The sequence below is a fragment of the Salvelinus sp. IW2-2015 genome, unplaced genomic scaffold (genome assembly GCF_002910315.2).
Source record: "Salvelinus sp. IW2-2015 unplaced genomic scaffold, ASM291031v2 Un_scaffold1218, whole genome shotgun sequence".
NCBI lineage: Eukaryota > Metazoa > Chordata > Actinopteri > Salmoniformes > Salmonidae > Salvelinus > Salvelinus sp. IW2-2015.
The window spans coordinates 267,138-287,994 of record NW_019942784.1 but is presented as its reverse complement, the minus strand read 5'-3'; the positions used below and the strand labels follow the sequence as shown (position 1 = coordinate 287,994).

Genomic DNA, 20,857 nt, shown 5'->3' with positions numbered 1-20,857 from the left:
TGTAGGGGCAATATTAACGACTCATTCAAATTATCATTTGATTAGTATATACACACACTTACTCTACCAAAGTGCTTTGTTCTTCCATCAAGCATTCCCACAAATGCTTGACGGGCACATCCTGGGGCCAGCACCTTCATGTCTTCAAAGGACTTGAAGAGGTCCACTGTGACGATGGTCCTGTGAGTCACGGTGGCTGGCCAGTAGCCACTTTTCAAGTTCGTCCACCCCCACTGTCCAATGTCTCAGACACCCGGAGCAGTTCAGAGCAGAAAGGGACAGGTTGTAGTTCCGAGTCAGGAGTAATTAATTATGTTCTTTAATAGCATGTGAATAGAAGTAAAGTCCTTAAAAACCACATACTTACCATTTTATTCCAATCAGGATGACCTGCTTGCCACTCATCACTGTCAGGACACTGGGGGCACAACCACACAGCTGTGGTAAAAGACAAACTAGAAACCAAAATGTGACAAAGAATCACAAGTAAATTGTTATATATATATATATTTGGACTGATGCATTAAATTGTGCAGCATGACAAAAAGTTGGTATTGCAGGAGGTACTATCAGATTTAATTTTAAACAGCAAATCTATAAACGCACACTTTGCTCCTTCAGAGACTCTGTTGTACAAAACCTTGGTGCTGTGGGTGGCTATGTCACATGTGGCAGAGAGAAGATGCCTGGGCAGTCCTCTAGCACAACCGCATCCTCACTGTTGCAATACTGACACTGGCCCAACACAGTACCTTCAGCAGAGAGCATGCTGTCCACCATTGCCTCTCTTTCCCCCCCACTTGTATGCACTCTGCCCAAGTCACCTTTGGAGTTACATGACAATCTGGCCCTGTGAAACTCTCTATCAGCTCCTGTAGGTCCTGCATCAGGGAGTCAGGGAGAACTCATGAAAATAATAGCTTGGCTGTATAAATTTTTTTAAAGGTTTGGCATTCTAGCATACTGTACCTGTATCATGGGGGGATAGGTGCAGGGGTACTGCGGGAGGATTTTGAATCTATTTTCAATACATGCAACCCAAGAGTTCATGCCTGCAAGACAAAGGCTTAGGTTACAGTCAATCAGTCTGAGGATTTGAAAGTTGCATAGCACCATTTTGTATTTTAATCCCACATTGAAATGAAAGCCAATGAGCCAGCTAAAATTCATCAGTATATTGTAACTGCATTTAGTACTAGTTAGAAATGTCCTAAATGGTAGTCATGCTGCCTGACAAGTTGAACGACTCTAGCCTTGATGAGGCCCTTACTCTCTTGGGGTTGTGTGTAGCGTGATTTCCTTAGGGTCAAGCGACCTGGCTTCAAACCTACCTCAGGTCAAATGAGCAGAAGTAGGATAGTGTATGAAGGTCAAACGCAAATCCTATTAAGGCGTTAGGGATTTGTGATCGAGAAGCACCGGTTGTGTTTTCTGAACCAAGGGAGTAGTGTAACAATTCTAGCCTTGATAAGTCTGTTAAGAAATCCCCCAAGGGAGATCTCACTCTTGGCATCTCCGTTGGGGTTCCTTTAGGGCAGGGTTTCCAAAACCTCTCCTCGGCCCCTCCAGACATTTCACATTTGAGTTAACCCTTAACTGGCACACATGGTTCAATTAGTCAACTAATCATCAAGCCTTTGACTAACTAAATCAGGTGTGGTAATTTAGGGTTAAAACAAAAATGTGAAACTTCTGGGGGTTGCCAGTGGAGATGGTTGGGAAACCCTGTTTTATGGTCCGATGCTCCAGGGTCAAGCTCTATTTAAGGCGGTACTCACCTTCGCCATTAGCTGTAATATGGTCATCTGTTAAGGGTGAGCTTCTCGTGGTGAAAATGGAGTTGGAGGAGTGGAGGCACTAGCTGGAGGAAGCAGAACATCCGTTCATTGTGTGGACCGACCACAAGAACATGGAATATCTCCGCACAGCCAAGCGTCTCAATTCCAGGCGAGCCCTGCTCTTCACCCGGTTAAATTTCTCCCTCTCCTACCGACCAGAATCCAAGAACATCAAGCCGGATGCACTGCCCCGCAGCTACATCCTCGGACCGAGACCATCCTTCCCACCTCGTGTCTGGCGKCGYTACTCYGMMGGGGGGGGGGGGGGGGKAGACAACTGGATGCTTGTGCCTGGCACTGTCCACTCCTTGAGTGGGCCCACTCCTCCAGGCTTGCCTGCCACCCGGGCTCCCGTCGCACCCTGGCCTTTGTGCGTCATCGCTTTGGTGGCCTACCAGACAGTATCGAAGTAACAAAAGTTTATTACTAGAACAGGGGGCAGGCAAACAGGTCAATGGCAGGCAAAGATCAGTAATCCAGATCAGAGTCCAAAAGGTACAGAACGGCAGGCAGTCTCAGGGTAGGCAGAGGTCAATAATCCAGTGTGGTGGGACAAGGTACAGGACGGCAGGCAGGGTCAGAGCAGGCAGAACGGTCAAAACTAGAAACAGGCCGGCGCAAGGGGGGAAAAAAGCTGTTAGGTTTGACGAACAAAACAAACTAGCAACAGACAAACAGAACACCYGTATAAATACACAGGGGATAATGAGGGGAGATGAAAGACACCTGGTGGGGGGTGGAGACAAACACAAAGACAGGTGAAACAGATCAGGGTGTGACAAACTACTTATGATTAGGTTATGGAGGTTATGATTATCCTAGCTAGCAATGCATACCAATATTGTGGATCATGAGTAAAAGCCTTTAAAGTGAAGGAAGTGATGTTTGGATGTGGGTCATGAACTGATCGCATTTGACACTCATGATCCACAATATTATCTGTACTCTTAAGGTCACTGACTGAATGGATAAAGAAATATCTTGCATGTCATACTTTCCCTTCCCTTTGGAACCCTCAAACACTTTATTTTCTCCAACAGGCCGGTCTCTCCATATCTTAATAATTTGATTGATATTATATAGGTTACTTACAACTGAAGACTAGGTCTATAGGACGTATTTGGTTCTACAAGGTAACACCATAGACTTATAAGTCAATTCGCATCCCTTATCATTCAACCATTGCTTCACAAGGCTGCTGGGAATCCAAAGCAAGCAGGGTCTGTAATGTTGTTCTGCCACCATGTCTGAGGTGAGGATGATGGAGATGTGATAAAGAGGATGCATGGAGGACTTACTGATGCAATTTTACCTGTATTTGTAGCCAATCAGATACACAGAAAACCTCAGGTGGTAAAGCCCATCTACAATACACCATTTTATTACTGATATGTTCTGCTGACTGGAGATGTTTAGGCTACTCATTATGATTATGTTTAGTTGTGTAGGGCAGCCATGTAAACTACAGTACAGCAGCATGAGCATTGAGGAGTAAAAGTGAGATCAACATAAATAGTATTCAAGTTCTATGATGTTTTTTTGAAATTGGGTTGTTTTTAATAAAGTGTCCCAGTCTCATTCCCCAACTGGACATGCTTTAGGATCATGCAGTCTGTGGTCAAACTAGCTAAATTAATGGTTCCTTTGAGAGATAGTACAGGGTCTCTCACATTGACACAGACTTTACTACAAGCTGAGGAAGTGTATGGTGAAGAATATCTACAGCATTTATTTCGACTAGGCTAAATGGAGTAATGGTAAATAAAATGTTTTACCATGATTAAAATATATATGTATTTATCAGTCATTTGTTAAAATGTAAAGCTTATTTTGACAAATTATAGCTTTTGACAAATTATTGTCAGTGTTGCTGACTGTTTTATTTCAAACTACTTAGATCATGAAATGGAATGACTGACATTCGTGTTTGAACTTGAACCCACTCTTCTTCATCAGTGCTTCTCCTCTCGATCGGAATTCTCACATTATTGTGTAATATTTTGGCACATAGGACCCTGCTGTGGGTTTCTGGATTATGACAATTTACTTGTGTTTCATAGGTGCGAGTATAAGGAGCCGTTCTTCACCATGCCCAAATTTAGAGCGAGCGGATGGGCGAGGTCTCCTGCCTGCATACATCACTACCTCCTGAAGCTCATTTTTCTTATTTAAGCGACAACCCAGAAAGCATAGATTTGAACGAGAGAGACGTTTCCCCTCTACGCATAAACTCATTACTTTTTACTGTTGGTGGAACGACTGTCCACAAATTATTTAAAACAAATGGGGGCATTTTGGTTTGTGGAGCTGGGCGTATTAATATTATTTCTCCAGGTAAGATTTTTTTTATTCTACTTTAAAAGTAACACGTAATGTAGGCTACGCCATTTACCTGGGAATACGTTGGGTACAGTTCAATTGAAATTGAAGGGGCTTTATTGGCATGGGAAACATATGTTTACATTGCCAAAGCAAGTGAAATAGATACTAAACAAAAGTGAAATGAACAATAAAATTAACAGTTAACATTACACTTACAAAAGTTCCAAAATAATGACATTTCAAATGTCATTATGTCTATATACAATGCTGTAATGATTTGCAAATAGTTAAAGTACAAATGGGGAAATAAATAAATAAATATAGGTTGTATTTACATTGGTGTTCTTCACTGGTTGCCCTTTTCTTGTGGCAACAGGTCACAAATATTACTGCTGTGATTGCACACTGTGGTATTTCACCCAATAGATATGGGAGTTTATCACAATTGGATTTGTTTTAGACTTCTTTATGGGTCTGTGTAATCTGAGGGAAATATGTGTCTGTAATATGGTCATAGTGTAATTGCATTTCTATGGAAATCTGGTGAATATTTATTTTATGACCTTTTGCAGTTGACTATAAATAATTAAACTGTTTATTTACTTTTTTCCTTTTGTAAGGCTTTCAAACCAGGGTTGTCGGAGGAGTCAAAATGTCTTCCAGGTTTCAATTCAGAAATGTACATTTTCAAAGTGGAAAGAAACCACTTACAAAGTGGCCAGAGTCTTGGGAAAGGTAAGAACTAACTAATGGTAGCTTCCTAACTGTCATACATTTTTGCCCGGTCTTGTGCTAACATCACGTTCAAAACAACTGGGAAGTCGGAAATCTCCAACTTCAGTGTGTTCAAAACTTGGGGGGAAAAACGAGCTCCGATTGGGAAATATCTATTTGAACCTTCAACAAAAAATTGCCCTGAATAATTCATGCTGTTCTGGAAGAAAAGGGTGGTCTCACCTGGTACTAGATGTACCTAATAAACTGGTGAGTGTAATTGAGCTCAGCTGAATAAAATAAAAAGGATACTTTTCCCATTCTGGACCGATTTTCGCATGTGAAGTGGCTATGTTGTTAATTTGGAACCAGTCCTATACGCTAGATTTAGAGTTATTTGGTAACTTAGTTGTGAATGATACAAACCTTTTTAGAATGTCTTAGAAATCAAACATATAAACTCAGCAAAAAAAGAAACGTCCCTTTTTCAGGACCCTGTCTTTCAAAGATAATAGGTAAAAATCCAAATAACTTCACAGATCTTCATTGTAAATGGTTTAAACACTGTTTCCCATGCTTGTTCAATGAACCATAAACAATTAATGAACATGCACCTGTGGAACGGTCATCAAGACACTTACAGATGGTAAGCAATTAAGGTCACAATTATAAAAACTTAGGACACTAAAGAGGCCTTTCTACTGACTCTGAAAAACACCAAAAGAAAGATGACCAGGGTCCCTGCTCATCTGCGTGAACGTGCCTTAGGCATGCTGCAAGGAGGCATGAGGACTGCAGATGTGGCCAGGGCAATAAATTGCAATGTCCGTACTGTGAGACGCCTAAGACAGCGCTACAGGGAGACCGGAACGTGTAACAACACCTGCACAGGATCGGTACATCCAAACATCACACCTGCGGGACAGGTACAGGATGGCAACAACAACTGTCCGAGTTACACCAGGAACGCACAATCCCTCCATCCTGTCTCTTATACACATCTAGATGTGTATAAGAGACAGGGAACGCACAATCCCTCCATCAGTGCTCAGACTGTTCGCAAAAGGTTGAGAGAGGCTGGACTGAGGGCTTGTAGGCCTGTTGTAAGGCAGGTCCTCACCAGACATCACCGGCAACAACGTCGCCTATGGGCACAAACCCACCGTCGCTGGACCAGACAGGACTGGCAAAAAGTGCTCTTCACTGATAAGTCGCGGTTTTGTCTCACCAGGGGTGATGGTCAGATTCGCGCTTGCCTGTACTCTCTGGAGCGGGATCGATTTGGATGTGGGGGTCCTTCAATGGTCTGAGGCGGTGTGTCACAGCATCATTGAACTGAGCTTGTTGTCATTGCAGGCAATCTCAACACTGCGTGTTACAGGGAATGCATCCTCCTCCCTCATCCTGAGATGACCCTCCAGCATGACAATGCCACCAGCCATACTGCTCGTTCTGTGCGTGATTTCCTGCAAGACAGGAATGTCAGTGTTCTGCCATGGCCAGCGAGGAGCCCGGATCTCAATCCCATTGAGCACGTCTGGGAGCTGTTGGATCGGAGGGTGAGGGCCAGGGCCATTCCCCCTAGAAATGTCCGGGAACTTGCAGGTGCCTTGGTGGAAGAGTGGGGTAAAATCTCACAGCAAGAACTGGCAAATCTGGTGCAGTTAAATGAGGAGGAGATGCACTGCTGTACTTAATGCAGCTGGTGGCCACACCAGATACTGACTGTTARTTTTTTACTTGACCCCCCCCCCTTTGTTCAGGGACACATTATTCCGTTTCTGTTAGTCACATGTCTGTGGAACTTGTTCAGTTGATGTCTGTTGAATATTATGTTCATACAAATATTTACACATGTTAAGTTTGCTGAAAATAAATAAACGCAGTTGACAGCGAGTGGATGTTTCTTTTTTTGCTGAGATTATATGGGCTGCATGATCAGGGGTCTCAATACAGAATTATGCATTTTTCACGCCGGAAAGAAATAATGCTTAAGTATCTTGCTGCGTTTTGTAAACGCAGATCTAAAATTGTTCTTATTGTAATTTCTGCTCGACATCAGACAAATTTTGTGCTTAATTTGCACTTCTCCACTCCAATGAGTTCACAAACGGTTATTTGACTGTGTAGCTACTTTTCTCCAGTTCTTTTCTCAGTGTAGCCTACTTTATCTTAAATGCAAGATTAACTTCAAGCAAAACATTAAATGTAGCCAGCTACATTCTATGATAAATATCTTATATATGATGGCCATGCATCGTCCTTGCTTTTTAATTGTAAGCTCATTTACTTATATGGCTGCTAGCCAAATAGCCATTGCACTTCTGTTCTCATCTGATCAAAATGAAGCTATATTCTATCGTTTGACACTTTTGTGTGAATGAAAACTATAGTTGCACGCCCCTGATCACTCTATTGTAGCAAAAAACACTGACTTTCAATATAAAACGCAGGTGACATGGTTTAAAACGACGTTTTTTTGTTGTTGATGGTCTGTGTTTTGAATATGCAGATTTCTTAACTCTAAATCGACCCCTGATGCGACTATAGGCTATTAGTTATTTGATTAAGTCCAAAAAAAGCTTGCTGCACACATTGTTCTCTCAAGATATCATATTTTCACCCATCAGACTATTCTCAATTCAATCTTGTCTTTTACAAATATCTCAAAATTGTTTTGATTTAGAATTGTTCATTATCAAATTGGCGGGAGAAAAAATACATGTCATCTGTATGCACTTGAATAGCGACTGGAGGCCACTTTCCCGCAGTTCGTTTTTCACTCCTGCCAGGTAGTCTACTCCGGCTTAATATTAGCAGCTGAGAAATAAATATAGTAGCAGCTGGGATCCTCCTGTTTTTAGTGGCAACCAACTTTGCTTTCACATGGGATTGCATATAGAAATGTCTGGGTTTATAAGAACAATAGTTTCACTCTGCAACAGTCACTGTTTGAGGAGCATGCAGCCTTTTGCTGTGCGACAGGTGATATTCTGCCCAAACTCTATGCCATGGGCTCTCCAACCCAGCTCCTGCAGCTAACCAGTGCTTAATTTGGGAAACAAAGTGAAATCTGTTTGGGAACATCGACAGTAACATGTTTTCATAACAAAACATATTTCATTAAACTGTTGACAGCGCCTCTATGCACGCTCAAGAACGAAATTAATGAGAGGGGAGGAGATGGAAACGCACAGTGAGATTCTGTAGCTAAGTTAATGTCAGCCTATTAATTATGAAAATGCCCTGTTACAAGGCTATTCATCACCTAGGCCTATATGTTCTCTCCTAGACTCATGGATAGAAAGTTTGGAGTGTAGCATAAGGTAGCCAGTCCATCCAGTTCGCATAATAATACAGGCCCCACGATTACTAGAATTTGTTTAATTTTGGAGTATAGGCTAGACTAATTATGTACCGAAGACATTTTCAGAAAACAAGTTGATATGGTCAGTAGTCTATACCTAGGGCTGTAGTGGTGATCGTATTACCGCCACACTGGCAGAAATGAGGCATGACCGCAGTCAAATACCACCTGACCGTTGAGTCACTGTAATCTCCATGTATCCCCCTCCTGTACTTCCTGTTCACCCATGACTGCGTGGCCATGCACATCTCCAACTCAATCATCGAGTTTGCAGACGACACAACAGTGTTAGGCCTGATTTACCAACAACAACGAGACAGCCAGTTGTAAAACAAATGTGTTTGTGACAGGGGGCCTGATTATTTGTTGTTCTGGACTTCAGCTTTACCACCTACATCTTTCTTTAATTTGTTCAAAACTTTGGTGACAACCGCCATCTTGTCTAAAGAGTGGTAGTTGCTGTACCTCTACCTACCTGATTCTCTAATACCTAACTACAGTGCCTTGCAAAAGTATTCGTCCCCTTGGCATTTTTCTTATATTGTTGCATGACAACCTGTAATTTAAATTGATTTATATTTGGATTTCATGTAATGGACATACGCAAAATAGTCTAAATTGGTGAAATGCAAAAAATTACTTGTTGCAAAAAATGGAAGGGAAAAAAACAAAAAGAAAACTGAAATGTGGTGCGTGCTTATGTATTCACCCCCTTTGCTATGAAGCCCCTAAATAAGATTTGGTGCAACCAATTACCTTCAGAAGTCACATAATTATTTAAAGTCCACCTGGGTGCAATCTAAGTGTCACATGATCTGTCACATGATCTCAGTATATACTATACACCTGTTCTGAAAGGCCCCAGAGTCTGCACCACCAATAAGCAAGGGGCACCACCAAGCAAGCGGCACCATGAAGACCGAGGAGCTCTCCAAACAGGTCTGGGACAAAGTTGTGGAGAAGTACAGATCAGGGTTGGGTTATAAAAAAATATCAGAAACTTTGAACAACCCACGGAACACCATTAAATCCATTATTACAAAATGGAAAGAATATGGCACCACAACAAACCTGCCGAGAGAGGGCCGCCCACCAGAACTCACGGACCAGGCAAGGAGGACATTAATCAGAGGCAACAAAGAGACCAAAGATAACCCTGAAGGAGCTGCAAAGCTCCACAGTGGAGATTGGAGTATCTGTCCATAGCGCCACTTTAAGCCGTACACTCCACAGAGCTGGGCTTTACGGAAGAGTGGCCAGAAACAAGGCATTGCTTAAAGAAAAAAATAAGCAAACACATTTAGTGTTCGCCAAAAGACATGGGGGAGACTCCCCAAACATATGGAAGAAGGTACTCTGGTCAGATGAGACTAAAATTGAGCTTTTTGGCCATCAAGGAGAACGCTAAGTCTGGTGCAAACGCAACATCTCTCATCACCCCAAGAACACCATCCCCACAGTGTAGCATGTTGGTGGCAGCATCATGCTGTGGGGATGTTTTTCATCGGCAGGGACTGGGAAACTGGTCATAATTGAAAGAATGACGGATGGTGCTAAATACAGGGAAATTCTTGAGGGAAACCTGTTTCAGTCTTCCAGAGATTTGAGACTGGGACGGAGATTCACCTTCCAGCAGGACAATGACCCTAAGCATACTGCTAAAGAAACACTCGAGTGGTTTTAAGGGGAAACATTTAAATATCTTGGAATGGCCTAGTCAAAGCCCAGACCTAAATCCAATTGAGAATTTGTGGTATGACTTAAAGATTGCTGTACACCAGCGGAATCCATCCAACTTGAAGGAGCTCGAGCAGTATTGACTTGAAGAATGGGCAAAAATCCCAGTGGCTAGATGTGCCAAGCTAAGAGACATACCTCGAGACTTGCAGCTGAAATTGCTGCAAAAGGTTGCTCGACAAAGTATTGACTTTGGGGGGGTGAATAGTTATGCACGCTCAAGTTCTGTTTTTTTGTCTAATTTCTTCTTTGTTTTACAATAACAAATATTTTGCATCTTGAAAGCGGTAGGCATGTTGTGTAAATCAAACCCCCTAAAAACCCATTTTAATTCCATGTTGTAAGGCGACAAAATAGGAAAAATGCCAAGGGGAGTGAATACTATAGCAAGCCAAAGAATGAACAGAAAGCAAAAGTGGGTACTGTGGCATACATCCAGTTCAGTTTTACTTCTGAAAACCACACTTCCATATCTTTCTCAACCACACATTTCTTGTTTTGTGTCATTCCACAATTTCTGCATAACATTTAGCCAGTTCATTAGGCTGGAAAGAGGTGTATTGATTTGGGGTTTCTAAATCATACTCAATCAACTTTTGTAAGCTAATAGGAGCATAATGAGACATTCAGACCTCTTTGTATAGCTAGGCCTATGCCTCAGGATGTTTCTAGTAGTCATGTGAAACCAGATGTTGCTGCCTGTCCTTGAGTCTCAACCCAGGGCTGGGCAAGTCAACCCTGCTCTCTGTCCACACAGGATGATTCTAGTAGACTACTTGTATACCATGACAGCTTAATCTCTACCTGGTATATTGTTCTAAGTTGCACAGTACTAGTTATACATGTCATGTTAATAATTACATGAGGATATGGGTCAATTTACTCCTTTGCAAGTCCGACATGTTGTGGGTTTTTACATTGTCCAAATAATAAGCCCTGCATAATGTCTTTGCAGCAGATCAGAACTGCGATCATGAGGCGACTAGGCCTAGGGTTCTTTTAGGCCATTTTGCTGCTTTGTTACTATGACCAGTATTCCATTTATACATTTACTGAGAGAGTCTGTGGTGGCTCTCAGTTTCTCACAAGAATGCACTGATGACTCCTGATATGAATTTGAAATGAATGCAACAGTGCTTTACATCTGCTCCTGTTGTTGAATTGCTTTCAATGGTTACTTTTTAGGCCCACATGTATTATGGTTGCGATATTAAAAATAAAAAAAAWTWTCCTCTGACCACCTTTCTCTTTGACCTTGCAGTGGTTTTTGATGACTGCACCAGCCGTACCAGCTTTCTCTTTCACTCCGAGGATTCACGCTTCAAAGTAGATGGCGACGGGACGCTGAAACTGAAGAGGGGGCTGACTCTGCATAATGGACATAAGGAGTTCTATGTCTCTACCCAGTCCAAGGGCAAGAAGATCACAGTTCCAGTCAGAGTGCTGCATGAGGCAGGAATGGCCACCACCACAATCACCATGAGGTGACACCCCAGCCCAAGGTATATGACTGGTTAAATTAATGAGACTATGGTGTCTCTAGTGGACAGATGGGCAACTGCGTCTCGAAGTGTTTCAATGACATGTATAGCTGGAAATATCTGTAATTGAAACAGATTTTTTTTTTCAGGTCAATTGAAGTTTGATGGCAGTTTTGTAAAATGCTTATGTATTTTGGTGCTTGTAAAACATGGACTTGATATTTCATGGTTTTTGTTTCAATTCCACAGCCAGGAGAAAAGTCTGTCTCTACCTGTTCTGAACTTCCCCAAGTCTTCAGGAGGTCTGGAAAAAGAAGAGAGGACTGGGTCATTCCTCCCATCTTCTTCCCAGAGAATGGCCGAGGGCCCGTTCCCCAAGAATATGGTGCAGGTAAGCGTCTTGTAAGTTAAGGATCGTTTTTCCATTACTTTAATATCAGTATTGGACATTTCGTCATTGACGTGATTCTATTATCCTTGTAAACCAGATCAGGTCCAACAATGATAAAGATTGTGAAGATCCAGTACAGCATCACTGGCGCTGGGGGCAGACCTACCTCCTGTGGGACTCTTCACTGTGGACAAAACTCTGGAACTCTCTATGTGACCCAGCCTTTGGACAGGGAGAAAAAAGGCAAATACATTGTACGGTTTGCGTATCCTAATTTTCTTCCCTTGACTTAATTGAAAACTGATTATATGTCGTTTTAAACTAATGTTTGTCGTTACTTTTCTCTCTAGCTCCTAGCCCATGCTGTTGCAGTGGGTGCAGGTACAGCTGAGGATCCCATGGAGATCATTGTGAAATCATTGATATGAATGACAACAAACCTGTATTTTACCCAAGATCCATTTAGGGGAACAGTCCCTGAGCATCAAAACCAGGTATGTTGTTCACACACACTCAGTATTTACAATACTTAATGAGTTTTTTTTAAGGAAATTATGCTTAGGACAATTCATATTTCTTTTTTTCCTCACTCTGTTCAGGTGATGAGGTCATGCAGATAACGGCCACTGATGCTGATGAGGAGGCTCTGCCAATTCTGATGTCAGATACACCATTATCCGTCAGGAGCCTCCACTACCAAGCCCCAACATGTTTGTCATCAACCCTGTGACTGGAGGGATTCGGGTTAACGCACCTGGGTTGAACAGAGAGGTTGTTCTCTTTTCAAATCAATAGTCTTGTCGATCACTTATTCATTGTGTACATTCTACATGTATTACATTTGTGATTCTGATTAAATTTACTACTTAATTTGTTTCAGAAATTTACCAAATATACTTTGGAAATCCAAGCTGCCGATATGGAGGGAATTGGCCTTACCAGCTTTGGCAAAGCCATCATTACAGTAACGGACAGCAATGACAACGCGCCACAATTTGTGACGCCTTCGGTAAGCACATTTCTGAAGGCAAAATTTAAAATTACAGCCTTACAACCGTTTTAACACAATGGAATTACCCTTTGTTGCTTTATAATCATGCTTCTCTCCTTTGCAGTACACCGTGTCAATCCCAGAGAATAAAGTGGATGCCTTGGTGGTGAAAATGCCTGTGACTGATGGAGATGAGCCTCACTCCTCTGCCTGGGCCACCACCTACAAGATAGTTGACGGGGACCCTCAAGGCCTTTTCCATGTGTGCACAGGCCCCAGCAAGCTGGAGGGCATCATTATGACAGTAAAAGTATGTTGAAATCCTCTCCTATAGATATATTTGAGCTGCTACTCTGGGGGCGTAGCAAAAGCAACCTGTCAATATAGCTTTTCAGCTGCTATTCTGGAATGGTATCCTGGAGGAAGCAATTTTCACTCCCCTTCGTATTTATTTGGACAGTGACGCTAAAACGTTTTAATTTGACTCTATACTCTAGCATTTTTTTATTTGAGATACAATGTTTTATGAGGCGACAGTACACAATGTCACCTTTTAATTTGAGGGTTTTTTCATACATATCTGTTTTAACGTTTAGAAATGAAAGTACTTTATGTTTCTAGTCCCCCCATTTTGAAGGTGTCATAAGTATTTGGACAAATTCACTAATGGTGTATAAAAGTAGTCAAAAGTTTAGTCCCGTATTCCTAGCACGCAACGACTACATCAAGTTTTCGTTGTTTCTGATTATGTTGTGCCCAATAGACCCTTTTCCAGTTCATGACACACTGACGTCACACACAGTTGCACGCGACTCTTGGCGGCAGAGAAAGCCATCGCCTTCTGCGCCCATTCCTCATAGCCTAGATTTCAATTTGTATTACTTCTATACAAAATAACTTTTTGGGGTTCTCATAAGCTTACAATGATGTTTTGATTCTTGCTTGAACAGTCGCTAAGGTTATATTTGGTTGTGGTCATTGCAAAATAGCTGGAAATATTCTGTCATTGAAACTTATTTATTTGTAATTTTTTATGTTAAGGTATGATGTTTGATGGCAGTTTTTGTAAAATGCTCCATATATGTATTTTGGTGCTTGTAAAACCATAGACTTGATATTTCATGGTTTTTGTTTCAATTCCACAGCCAGGAGAAAGTCTGTCTCTACCTGTTCTGAACTTCCCCAAGTCTTCAGGAGGTCTGAAAGAAAGGAAGAGGACTGGATCATTCCTCCCATCAATCTCCCAGAGAATGACCGAGGTCCGTTCCCCAAGAATATGGTGCAGGTCAAGTGTCTTGTAGGTTAAGGATCGTTTTCCATGACTTTAATACAGTGTTGGACATTTCGTCAGTGACGTGAATTCTATTATCCTTGTAAACCAGATGAGGTCCAGCAATGATAAAGAGGTGAAGATCCAGTACAGATCACTCGGCGCTGGGGGCAGACCTACCTTGTGGACTCTTCACTGTGGACAAAAACTCTGGCCTCTCTATGTGACCCAGCCTTTGACAGGAAGAAAAAAGACAACTACATTGTACGTTTGCGTATCCTAATTTCTTCCCTTGACTTAATTGAAAACTGATATATGTAGTTTTAAACTAATGTTTGTCGTTACTTTCTCTCTAGCTCTCGCCCTGCTGTTGCAGTGGGTGCAGGTACAGCTGAGGATCCCATGGAGATCATTGTGAACAGTCATTGATATGAATGACAACAAACCTGAATTACCCAAGATCCATTTATGGGAAACAGTTCCTGAAGCATCAAACACCAGGTATGTTGTTCACACACACTCAGTATTTACATTGCTTAACGATGTATGTTTTTGAAGAAAGATTATGCTATATTTTGCTATAAATTTTCACTCTGTTCAGGTGACGAGGTCATGCGGGTAACGGCCCCTGATGCTGATGAGAAGGGCTCTGCCAATTCTGATGTCAGATACACCATTATCAGTCAGGAGCCTCCACTACCAAGCCCCAACATGTTTGTCATCAACCCTGTGACCGGAGGATTCGGGTTAACGCACCTGGGTTGAACAGAGAGTTGGTCTCTTTTTCAAATCAATAGTCTTGTCGATCATTTACTCATTGTGTATATTCTACTTGCGTTACATTTGTGACCCTGACGTAATTTGCTACTTCATTTGTTTCAGAAAATTCCCAAATATACTTTGGCAATCCAAGCTGCCGATATGGAGGGAATTGGCCTTACCAGCGTTGGCAAAGCCATCATTACAGTAACGGACAGCAATGACAACGCGCCTTCGGTAAGCACATTTCTGAAGACAATTTCAAATTGAAGCCTTACAACTGTTTTAAAACACAATGGAATTGCCCTCTGTTTGTTGCTTTATAATCATGCTTCTCTCCTTTGCAGTACACCGTGTCAGTTTCAGATATTAAAGTGGATGTGACTGATGGAGATGCGCCTCACTCCTCTACCTGTTCCACCACCTACAAGATAGTTGACGGGGACCCTCAAGGCCTTTTCAGTGTGAGCACAGGCCCTAGCAACCTGGAGGGCATCATTACAACAGCCAAGGTATGTTGACATTTTTTCCTATAGATATATTTGAGCTGCTACTCTGGAGGTGTAGCAAAAGCAGCCTGTCAATGTAGCTTTTTAGCTGCTACTCTGGAATGATTTCCTGAAGGAATTATCTTGCACTCCCCTTCCTATTTATTTGGACTGTAAGGCTGAAATGTTTTAATTTGACTCTATACTCTAGCATTTTTTAAATTTGAGATCCAATGTTTTATGAGGCGACAGTACACAATGTGACCTTTCTATTTGAGGGTATTTTCATACATATCTGTTTTAACGTTTAGAAATGAAAGTACTTTATGTATCTAGTCCCCCCCATTTTGAAGGTGTAGTAAGTATTTGGACAAATTCACTAATGGTGTATTAAAGTAGTCAAAAGTTTAGTATTTTGGTCCCATATTCCTAGCACACAATGATTACATCAAGTTTGACTCTACTTTGCTTTCATTGTTTCTGATTATGTTGTGCCCAATAGACCCTTGAGTTGCGCGCGACTCTTGGCGGCAGTAAGAAAGTCATCGCCACTTGCGCCAATTCAACATGGCCTAGATTTAAATGTATTACTTTATTACTTCTAAACAAAATCACGTTTTGGGGTTCTCATACGCTTACAATCAGTGGCGATTTTAGCATGTACATCTTGGTGGGCAATCAAAACAAAAATGTGGGATGCATGCCAGCAAAGCCACTACACAATACATGAATTGTGCTATAACGGTGAACACGTTGTTAGGGCCTACATAAAGCTGTCCCAACAGCAGAGTGCCATCAGCAGTCCCAACACCTTATCACTGCTACACCTGGCTATCAGCGGAGCCTTGTCTGGCAGCGAAACAGTTCATTCAGCCACATTTACTGCCTTTTTAAAAAATCAGGCTGACTTGCTTAAACAAATGTGGTTTCTACTGACAATTGAGATGTACAAACTATGGCATAAGGGGATGACAAGCGGATAAGAAGCAATCCGTAATTTCGATTAAGACATGAACGAGCAAGCTAGGACGAACATAGTCGATATAACTATTTGATCAGCACTTTTTAAATGTACAGCGACAGAATTCAGAACATGGGCAGTTCTTAAAGTGTTGTCCCTGTACACCAAGTCAGAACCGTATGATAAATAAAAGGGGCTCATAAGCAGACAATGAAAGCTCTTATAATATTAAATGATTACATTTCTCTAAAACAGGTTATAGGCTACATGTGCACCACCAAGTCAGAACAGTAGGCGAAAATAAGAGGCACAAATCATGCTTCATTGACAGCATGGCCAATGTTGAATGTTTATCATTTTAAGCTTGGAAAAGAAACCCTTAATCCTAGACTTGAGACCACACAGACACTCCACTGAATAGCAGGCTAGTGATCGCTTTGTAATGCTTGCAGTTAGCCACTGATTCCTTCCAAACCACTCATTGTTGAATTTGCCATTTCAACTTGTTGTGTAATGTTTGGCCGATGAGCACCGATACGTCTTATCTGTAATTTCCCTTCATATGACAAGGATTAAAAAGGATTTGCCAGTAAATTGTCAACTTGATTCATGATGATGACCGCTAGTTAAGAGTTTGTAACTATAATCAGTCCAATCAAAGCTACTGTAGATATAACATGATTTGACGTCATTTTATCTGTGGCCAATGACCTTGAGCCTTCTTGGATGGGCACTTCTAATGTAACTCTATGGCAGCACCCACGGGGCTTGAATTTTCTAGCTCTACCCTTAGACTTGGAGGTGACGTAGTTTCCCCATGAGTGACAGAACACTGAGCCAATCACGGCGCAACTAGAGAATATTACCAACACCTACTGTACGCTCCGTATTTTCCACTGGCTGCCCCACCACCGCAGAAAGCACTGAGCTAGGCTGGAACACCTGCATTTTGGAGCTGCCTTACTCAGGAAACAAATCAAAGATTTTTTTTTTTTACATTGTTTGCAAACTGATATGTTACACGTATTAATGTCATAATAACATGCAAAACGGGCAAGCCAAAAAAATAAACACTGTCTTGCTTGGACAGTCGCTAAGGTTATATTTGATTGTGGTCTTTGCAAAATTATCTATTTTGGATGCAGCAGTTGTTAGCTAGAATGCTTACGCTCTATGATAGGCTGTAGCAAAAGCTAGCCAAAGAGCCATTTTACTGGTTAAGTGTTTAAAAAAAAAAGTATAATGCAGTTGATTTGCGATGATGACACAAACATATTAAGCAGGCATTCCTACGAGTCCAATTATAATCCAAAAGTAGTGTGAATTGCACTCGTAAGCAACATGTAGAGATGCTTTTTTTTTGCCGTCGTTCTATAAGAACTCCCCCTTGTTCTGCCACAACTTGCACGCATCGCACTTGTGCAACAATGTTTGCAAACACAAAAAGGGAAAAGGGGATACTAGTCAGTTGTACAACTGAATGCATTCAACTGAAATGTGTCTTCCGCATTTAACCCAACCCCTCTGAATCAGAGAGGTGCGGAGGGCTGCCTTAATCAACATCCATGTCTTTGGTGCCTGGGGAACAGTGGGTTAACTCCCTTGCTCAGGTGCAGAACAGCAGATTTTTACCTTGTCAGCTCAGGGATTCAATCCAGCAACCTTTTGGTTACTGGCCCAACGCTCTAACCACTAGGCTGCCTGACGTCCGAAAGGGTCTATAGAAATGAATGGTAAGTAATGTATTGTCATTTGGGAGTCTATTTTATTGTAAATGAGAATAGAACGCTTCTACATTAATGTGGATGATACCATTATTGTGGATAATCATGACTAAATCTTGAATCACGTTGAGTGAGAGTTCGATATCATACCCCTCATACCCCCCCCCCAAAAAAAGTATAACCTCCCCTGTTATTATTGGTAATGGTGAGATGTTAAAGAATAGAAAGGAAAGGGGGATGCCTAGTCAGGTTAGAATGTTTTGGGGGTATGATCTTTATGTTTCTCACTCACATCATTATTCACGATTCATTCAGGATTATCCGTAATCATGGTAGCATCCACATTAATGTAAAATTGTTCAGAAACATTTTTATTTACAATAAAAGTGATTCTTATTTACCATTCATTTCTATTGGGCACAACATAATCCAAAACAAAACCAACACACTGAAAATGCATCCAACAAGTTTGTAGTCGCAGGCTTGATGTAGTCATTGCGTGCTAGGAATATGAAACCAAATACTATACTTTTGACAAGTTTAATACACTATGTGAATTTGTCCTTATACCTATGACACCTTCAAATGGGGGGACTAGATACATAAAGTGCTTACATTTTATAAACGGTAAAACATATTTATGAAAAGACCCTAAAATAAAAGTAACAGTATGTACTGTCGCTTCATATGAAACATTTGATCTAAAATGCTGGAGTATAGAGCAAAATAAAATGTTTTGGCTACACTGTCCATATATGCTTGTAGATATAAACACCATTATCCTGATTCTATAATGTCTGAAGGATTCCTATGCTGATGGGCTTTTCTGTTCTTTCAACACAGCCACTTGACTTTGAGAAGAACAACAAGTACACTCTGCTGGTCACTGTGCAGAATGAAGTCCCATTTGCAATCAGCCTGCCCACCTCCACTGCTACTGTTGTAGTGAATGTGGAGGATGTGAATGAAGCTCCAGTCTTCACCCCAGTGGAGAAGATTATCAGGAAACCTGAGGACCTCCCTGTTGACAGTGACCTGGTTCTGTACACAGCCACAGACCCAGATACTGCAAGGAGTCAGAAAGTCACGTAAGATTAGAACTACATTTACAATTGCTTACGTTTTGTAAGATTTGAAGAGGGGGACATTTTTCAAGTGATGACTGTACAGGTTGTAAGCAATGCTTTTTTATATATTTTTTACATTTACTACACAGATACAAGATACGCAATGATCCTGCTGGATGGCTAAGTATTAACAAAGACACTGGGCTGATCAAAGTCAAGAGCCTCATGGACAGAGAATCCACTTTTGTCCAAGACAACAAATACTCTGTTATTGTTCTGGGCATCGACAACGGTATTTAAATGTTCCCTTTTTCTAATGTTAATATTAAAAATTTTGTCAAAGACCACACCCTAAACTTGACCCTTTGAGTAACAGTGCTCTAATTTGGATATGCAGATGAAATCCCGGCAACTGGCACTGGCACCCTTATCATAGAGCTGGAGGATGTGAATGATAATGCTCCAACCATCGATGAGAGTGTGATCAAGGTCTGCAACAAGGAGTCCTCCCCACAGCTGCTGTCAGTCACTGATAAAGACGGCGAGGACTTTGCTGCTCCATACACCGTACAGCTTCAGGGGTCGTCCAAATCTAACTGGACTGCCAGAATGAACGACACAAGTATGCATTGATTTTTCCCAGAACTACAGTACTATTCCCCCCTTTAAAACAATTGCGTTGTTATATGTTACCCGTTTTCCATTTCAGAGACTGGCATTATCCTGACTCTGAAGACTATGTTGGACAGTGGAGATTACACGGTTGTCCTGAGAGTGTTTGACAACTGGGGCCTGCACCATGAGAGCACCGTCCAGGTCTCCGTGTGTGACTGCAAAGGAGCAGATGTCCAGTGCACCGATAAAGCTGTAGCAGGCTTCGGCCTCTAGCATTCTGGGAATTCTAGGAGCAGTCTTACAACTATGTAAGTTGTTCATTTGTTTAACCCGGCACTAAAGTGTTTAGTCAGTGCTGTCCTCGAAGCGTACATACTGTATGTAATTGTTAATACACAGTGAAGTGCTAGTGTGTTAAGGCTCTGTTTGTTGTGCTCCAGTGTTGTCTCTTCTGCTGCTCATGTTCCTGAGAAAGAGAGGTGGTGAGAAGGTGCCTCAGGAGGACGATGTCATCTACTACTATGACGAGGAGGGAGGTGGCGAGGATGACCAGTTGAAAGGGAGAACTCACCAGACTAGCTCAGAACAAGCCCATTAGGTTTTCCCTATAAAGACTATCCTTAAGCATGACATTTATTTTACTGAAAGCCAAATCAGCTTTAGGATTTATTTGTTAACTGAGATTAATTAACAAGCTCAATAATTGCTTTTAAAAATGTTTGATGAACATCTAAGTTTGGGTCTTTTTTATCATAATCAAATTGTTTTTTCTTTCTTGCTTCTGAAGAGTGAATTATGTATATTTTTTAATAAAGGATATCCCTTTAGTACAATGATGGACATGTGATAGGTTGTCATTTATTTAATAATATATATATATATATTTTGGCTAAATTATTCAAATTCACTGCTAAGGTACTAGATGGCGATGATTGACTGGAAGAGGTCTGGGTCGATGAATGATGACATTTCCTTGTCCCACAGAACAGATTGTACAAGCTATAGTTAAGCAATAAGACCTGAGGGGGTGTGGTATATGGCCAATATACCGCGGCTAAGGGCTGTTCTAGACCTCAGCTGAATCTGGTGATGAATGGTGTGGCTGTTGAACAAGTTGAGGAGTCTAAATTAC

At 41.5% G+C, this 20,857-nt stretch overlaps 1 pseudogene; it reads left to right on the top strand.

Annotated features, from left to right (window-relative positions):
- The first annotated feature begins 1,909 nt into the window (after window positions 1-1,909).
- LOC112070106 (B-cadherin-like) lies at window positions 1,910-20,561 on the top strand (annotated as a pseudogene).
- Window positions 20,562-20,857: the final 296 nt, after the last annotated feature.